The sequence below is a fragment of the Parasteatoda tepidariorum genome, chromosome 1, assembly GCF_043381705.1.
Source record: "Parasteatoda tepidariorum isolate YZ-2023 chromosome 1, CAS_Ptep_4.0, whole genome shotgun sequence".
Lineage (NCBI taxonomy): Eukaryota > Metazoa > Arthropoda > Arachnida > Araneae > Theridiidae > Parasteatoda > Parasteatoda tepidariorum.
This window is the reverse complement of record NC_092204.1, coordinates 33,589,824-33,595,722: the sequence shown is the minus strand read 5'-3', so window position 1 is coordinate 33,595,722 and position 5,899 is coordinate 33,589,824. Positions and strand designations below refer to the sequence as shown.

The following is a 5,899-nucleotide window of genomic DNA, read 5'->3' as shown; positions in this document are numbered from 1 at the left end:
TATATATATATATATATGGGCAATTGTCTGATATAATGGGCGATAATTTATAAAATATTATTATGATTTTACACTATATTTATTAACGTCTGGCTGTTGCTTAACTTTCTTTATAAGACAGCGAAAACTCTCTTTGAGTTTAAATCTATTGCTAGGTAGTTTAGATCTATAATTCTTGCATTTAATCCCTTTCCAATATAATTAGAAGTAGAAAAATAAATCCTTCAATTAATTATAATTAAAAAGATACTGCTGTAACAGACCAGCAGAAATTATCTTTTTTCTCTACACTATAATTTAGGCATATTTTTTAAGCTTACGTTATTCTGAGGGTAAAATGCCCAACTAAATGAAAGAATAATGTGTTTTATTTAATGCCAATTCAGAAATATTACTTTCTAAAAATATAAGTGCTGCCATAATTCTTTACAAGAGAAAATCATTTCCCGTAACAGTCCCAGATCAGAGTAAAATTTAATTTTATCACATTTTTAATAAATATTTCAATTTACGTAATTCTTATTATTATATTGGCTGTATGCCCAAATAAATCTATAGCTCAAAATTTTTCTATGGAACTCTAATGAATACTTATGAAAAATTTCAATAAACACCAAACTATCGATCACTCTAATTTCTTGTTTTTTTCCGCAATATACATATACCTACTAAAAATAGTATTTAAGCATAGAACACTAGTAATTACAAATACTTACTGAGTACTCCTCTACTATGATCTGCACAGTTTCAGCATACATGTCATTCTTAAGAAGAGAAAAATACATTAGATAAATTGCATATATATATATATATATATACTACACAAAAATCTTATAGTAATCTTTTCATGTTGCTTCCTTGTCTGAATCTTCCTTATTTTTATTTCAAACAAAACGCTCTTTCTCATACTTTAATATTCATATCATGTCTTTTAATCTATTGGCTTGCAGTTATGCATTAATTAACATTTTATAGCTTTCCCTTTACAAACCGTGAGAAAGACCTTTTTTCCCTCGACATTTTTAACAGACCAATTATAATTATTCAGATTTCCCTTATTCTCTAAAACGAAACATTTTTAAGGATTTATTTTGCTAAATTTTCCCTAATGTTTATTGAAGAGAACTTCGATTTTGCGTCACTTGAATGCTAGCACTTCAAGAATGTTTCTTGATAAATAGTAATTACGAATAGCCTGGTGCCTGAAACCCCTGCTTATTTTCACCAATCGGCGACGTTCTGATAAGCCGGCAGCGTGAAAAACAGGTGCCAGGCATGAATTATTAGACTTTTCTTTTTCAATCTCGTGATTTTTTTTTAAGATTAATAAAATGCTCGTTACTTAACAGATATATAAATATAAAAAAAAGCTCTGACGCCGACACTTCGCTGAAGATGGAGCGGTTGAGAGGAGATGCCGAGGAGAAGGCTCCGCTGCTGGGAGAGGGGGAAAAGAAACTCCTTTGCTCCGTTGCTGGGAAAGGAAGAAAAAAAAGTTCCATTGCTCCGCTGCTGGGAAAGGAAGAAAAAAACTCCTTTGTTCCGTTGCTGGGAGAGGAAAAAAAAAACTCCTTTGCTCCGTTGCTGGGAGAGGAAGAAAAAAACTCCTTTGCTCCGTTGCTGGGAGAGGGAAAAAAAAGCTCCTTTGCTCCGTTGCTGGGAGAGGAAAAAAAACTCCTTTGCTCCGTTGCTGGGAGAGGGAAAAAAACTCCTTTGCTCCGTTGCTGGGAGAGGAAGAAAAAAACTCCTTTGCTCCGTTTCTAGGAGAGGAAGAAAAAAAAAGCTCCATTGCTCCGCTGCTGGGAGAAGGGAAAAAAGCTCCATTGTTCCGCTGCAGGGGGAAATGAAAAAAAAGGTTTAATGTGACAGCTTTTCCGCATCTGCAAAAATGAAAAAAAGCAGTAGTTCACATTTACTAAAGAGATTTTTCGATAGGATTATAGTATAGATAAATTCAAAATTTATTTGGATCAGTGCTCTTCGAAAGTGATTTGTGGGGGAAAATATTATTATGTTAATCATCAGTGATATCTTGTGAGCAAAAGATTTCTAAGCCTGTTGTTTTTACTTTAAATATTTACAAAGTATATCAATTTTAATGCAAGGTGATAACAGTGGATAGACTAACGATTTTAAGTCTTTAAATGTGTTCATCTCAAAATCAGTTTTTTGCACATTTTGCATCACCTTAAACACATATCTCATGCTGTTTTTAAAATAATTGTCTAAAATTTTTTTCGAGTATTTATTATTATAGTACGCATGTTTTGAACTACTGACTATTAGAAAAAGTAAAATTTCTTTTTCATGCATGATTTTTTGCAAAGACAAGTGCATTTAAAAGTTTCCTTTTTTCAAATACATTGATCGCTAATTTAGTAGTAAATGCTCTTGATTTTAATAGAATAGTTCAAAACGTAGCTGATAGCCTTCTAAATAAAATCCTCAAAGGATTTTTGTTTTAGGCGATAAAAATTTTTTGACAGTGCTTAGCGTATATGCCAAAAATGCCTTATTTTCATATAAAAATGGCCATTTTGAAAATTAATAACAATAATAATAAAATGTTTTACTAGTTTTAAAACTAGCAAAAAATTTTATTATTATTGTTATTAATTTATAATCTTATAATTATAAGCACATAAAACAAACAAACTAGTTTTCAAAGTTTCATGTTAATATTTTAAAAAAAGTTGCCGAAACCAGTCGGAATTAAGTCAAATTTTGAATGTTTTCTTGTGGTAAATGGAGCAAAAGCATACTGAAAAGAAAGAAAGATGAAGAAAAAAAAAATTTATTATTACTCATCACTTTGTAAAAAGATCTGAACTAAATTACGGTATAAGGTACCGGCACTTTTGGGTACATCATCCATAAAATCTATTTTATCTTAAAATACCTTTTTACTGTTAAGAATTGAACTGAAATTTTTTCAGTAGTATTTATTTAGAGTGATTTAGTATTTTTACGGTAATTCTAACAGTAAAAATTACGGTTAATTGATTTTTTTATGAACACATTCAGGAATAAATAGATTTTTAAGCAAAAAGTTGTGACAACCTGAGATATACTATTTTTTGCTGTAATTTGATCAGCGAAATTTTACGGTGTAGTTTCTCAAATTGGCATAAAGTTGAGCACTTTTAGAATTGTTACATTTTCGCAATAATATGCTAAATAAAAGGGAATGATTGCTAATAGAGGTGTAAAAAATAGAGAAACAGAAATGTGGTATAAAATTTAACTCTGATTGAATGCTCTAGACGTAATGTTTATGATGTTAACAAAACTTTCATAAAAATCCTCTATAGTCTGTCTAAGCTAAGAACTCCTCCCGTCTGAGGCCGTTTGGTGCTACCGAAACAAGAATGGCGCATTTTAGGGAGGGTAGCTTCACTCTAGAACTAACACAATAGACCGAAGAAAAAGATTCCCTCTCTTCCGCCGATCCGAGCCGAAACCACTCCAAAACAGTGACCCCACACCCCTACTCGAAATAGTCGTACCTCGTTACCATAGTCACCGCCAAAGGTCCAGACGAATGTCTAGAGGAGTTCTTATTTTAGACAAACAGTAACTAGCTCAATGTCGTTAGTAATCATTATATTCCCTACTTTGTAAAATAATCCGAATCAAATTATGGTATAAAGAGTGCCGGTACTTTTTATTGTGAAATTCATTTTTATCGGTACGTGTTGCGGTAAAAATCCATTAGTACCGACCGGAACTTGCTTCAGAACAAAAAATCTGAAATACCGTATTTTTTACTGTAGAAATTACTGTAAAATCATTGAATTACTCTAATTAAATACAATATAGTATTTTGTGGAAAAAATAGACTTTTCGTTTAAATTGATTTTGCAGATAATGCACTTAAACTACCTGCTCTATTAACTGTAATTTTATCAAGTACTGTAGGCGTTTTTATAATAATAAAATTTTTGAATTGTTGTAAATATGCAACTTTTACACCATACCTGCTTTTCTTCGTCCATGACACAGTAATCTTTAGCTACTTGTGGTATATCTGACCACTCTTTTTCGGCAAAATCTGCGATAAGCTTAATAAGTTTCGCAGTTTTCTATAAAAAAAATTATGTTAAGCCTTAAATATATACTTAATAGTACAGTGAAAGAAAAAAGGTATCACCCTAAATAGCTTAAATGTAAGTGATGAGATTTTCACTTTCTAGAATTCAATATTAAAATTGAGAAAGATTTGATTAAGATTGGTGCAATGGTCTGCTAATTCTTTAGTACTAATTAATTTACGAAATTAGATACAAAAAACCTTCGATTAAAGACATTACCTACTTTTTGAATTGATTTGAATTTTTTACTCTCAAAATTGTAGGGGGGTTACGACTTTCCAGACCATATGGTCCCGATATTTTTGTCTGGAAAGTGGACGAAATTTGTGGCAACTAGTTATTAGTTTCAGTTTTCGCGTATTTTTAAGCGAATCCAAAAATTATGAAAATTGTTTTACAAGTAAAATTACTATTCGTTCTAGTAAAAGTACTAATTCGTTCTCCATTTAAAATAGCTTTGTTAATTTGAGGCCAAAGATTGGTAATGTTAATAGCACTTTTTGCATATCTCCTAATATCTCGGAAAAATTTTTACAGAATCAAAACTTTTTTGCACAAAATTATAAAAAAATTTTATCTCCATGCAAAAATATTTTTAATAACTATTTATAATATAACTATTTTTAATCACTATTTATTATAATTATTTCTCTTAATTATTTTTTATAATTATTATTTAATTTATTTATGGTTGAAAAGAAAATTGAATGTAAAGGTATACAAATTTTTACATCATTTTAAAGAATGTAATTTTATACGTACCCTGGAGGTCCGTAGGAACAATTTGGGAACCACTGTTTTACGTAGATAAAAATGTCGGTTGTTTTAGTGTTATAAACTTCAATAGATTAAGATTCTAATTATAAAAAGTTATCTTATCTTATCTTTCTCAAAATTGTTTTAGTATGCAAACAACTTTAAAAAAATAATTTTACCTCCTTTGCTCCCATCTGTATGCATCTAGAAAACTCATCATCTAGATCTTTATCTGAAATTAAATTGTTTTCTAATTAGAGGGGGAAAAAACATATGACATTTTTGAAAATTACCCGACTTCCAAGTATCAATATGATCCAGGATAAAAAGACATACAAAAAAATTAAGATATTCGTTGATTAAACTTCCTTCATTAAAGAGAATTTGAGTGAATGAGACTGTATATATATATATATATACGAATATTCGGTCTTCTAATTTCGTGTGTTTAGGTCATTGTTCTTTGAGCCTAATTTTTGGATTTCAGCAGCAATAATAATTTGGCTCCTGCTAAAAATCAATTCAAAACGAGTAAATCCTGTTTTTTTATATAATTATTTTAATTATCAAACTTATTAATTACAAACTTTAAATTATCCTGTAAAATATTATTACCTTGGGCGCATCCATTTTCGGGCACACCCAAGGTAACTAACAAATTAGACGCGCTTCAGTATTGCAGTAAGAACGTGCCATAAGATATCACTTTATTTATGCTTCTGTTTTCATATTCTGTAATCTGGCAATCTTATTACGAAAATAAATCAATCTTGAAAGATAACGGTATGCGTAAGTTCATTTTATTCGCTCCTCACTATGTAAATTTCCTTTCGTGTACTGTTTTCTAATCTCTTTACATTTTATTTTCTGTTTTTTGCTTGATATATTTGTTTGTTTTTTCGTACATATTTTTTACTTAATGTGTTCTAATTTCGTTTCAATTTTTTTGAGTGCTCCTCACACTATTGTATTGATATATTTTGCTTTGGCTATATTAATACAATATTAGAAAGCACTCCTTTTTGCGGATATAATCGTGTGGGCTGATGAAG

At 30.1% G+C, this 5,899-nt stretch overlaps 1 long non-coding RNA gene across 1 annotated transcript in view; it reads right to left on the bottom strand.

Moving 5' to 3' along the window:
• Window positions 1-5,899, bottom strand: part of LOC107442669 (uncharacterized) — a gene marked incomplete in the record, with an annotated part of 17,039 nt that overhangs the window by 8,758 nt on the left and 2,382 nt on the right. Inside the window, 3 exon segments of the long non-coding RNA XR_006227763.2 lie at window positions 717-764; window positions 3,978-4,082; window positions 5,027-5,079. This is a non-coding gene — a long non-coding RNA (uncharacterized lncRNA).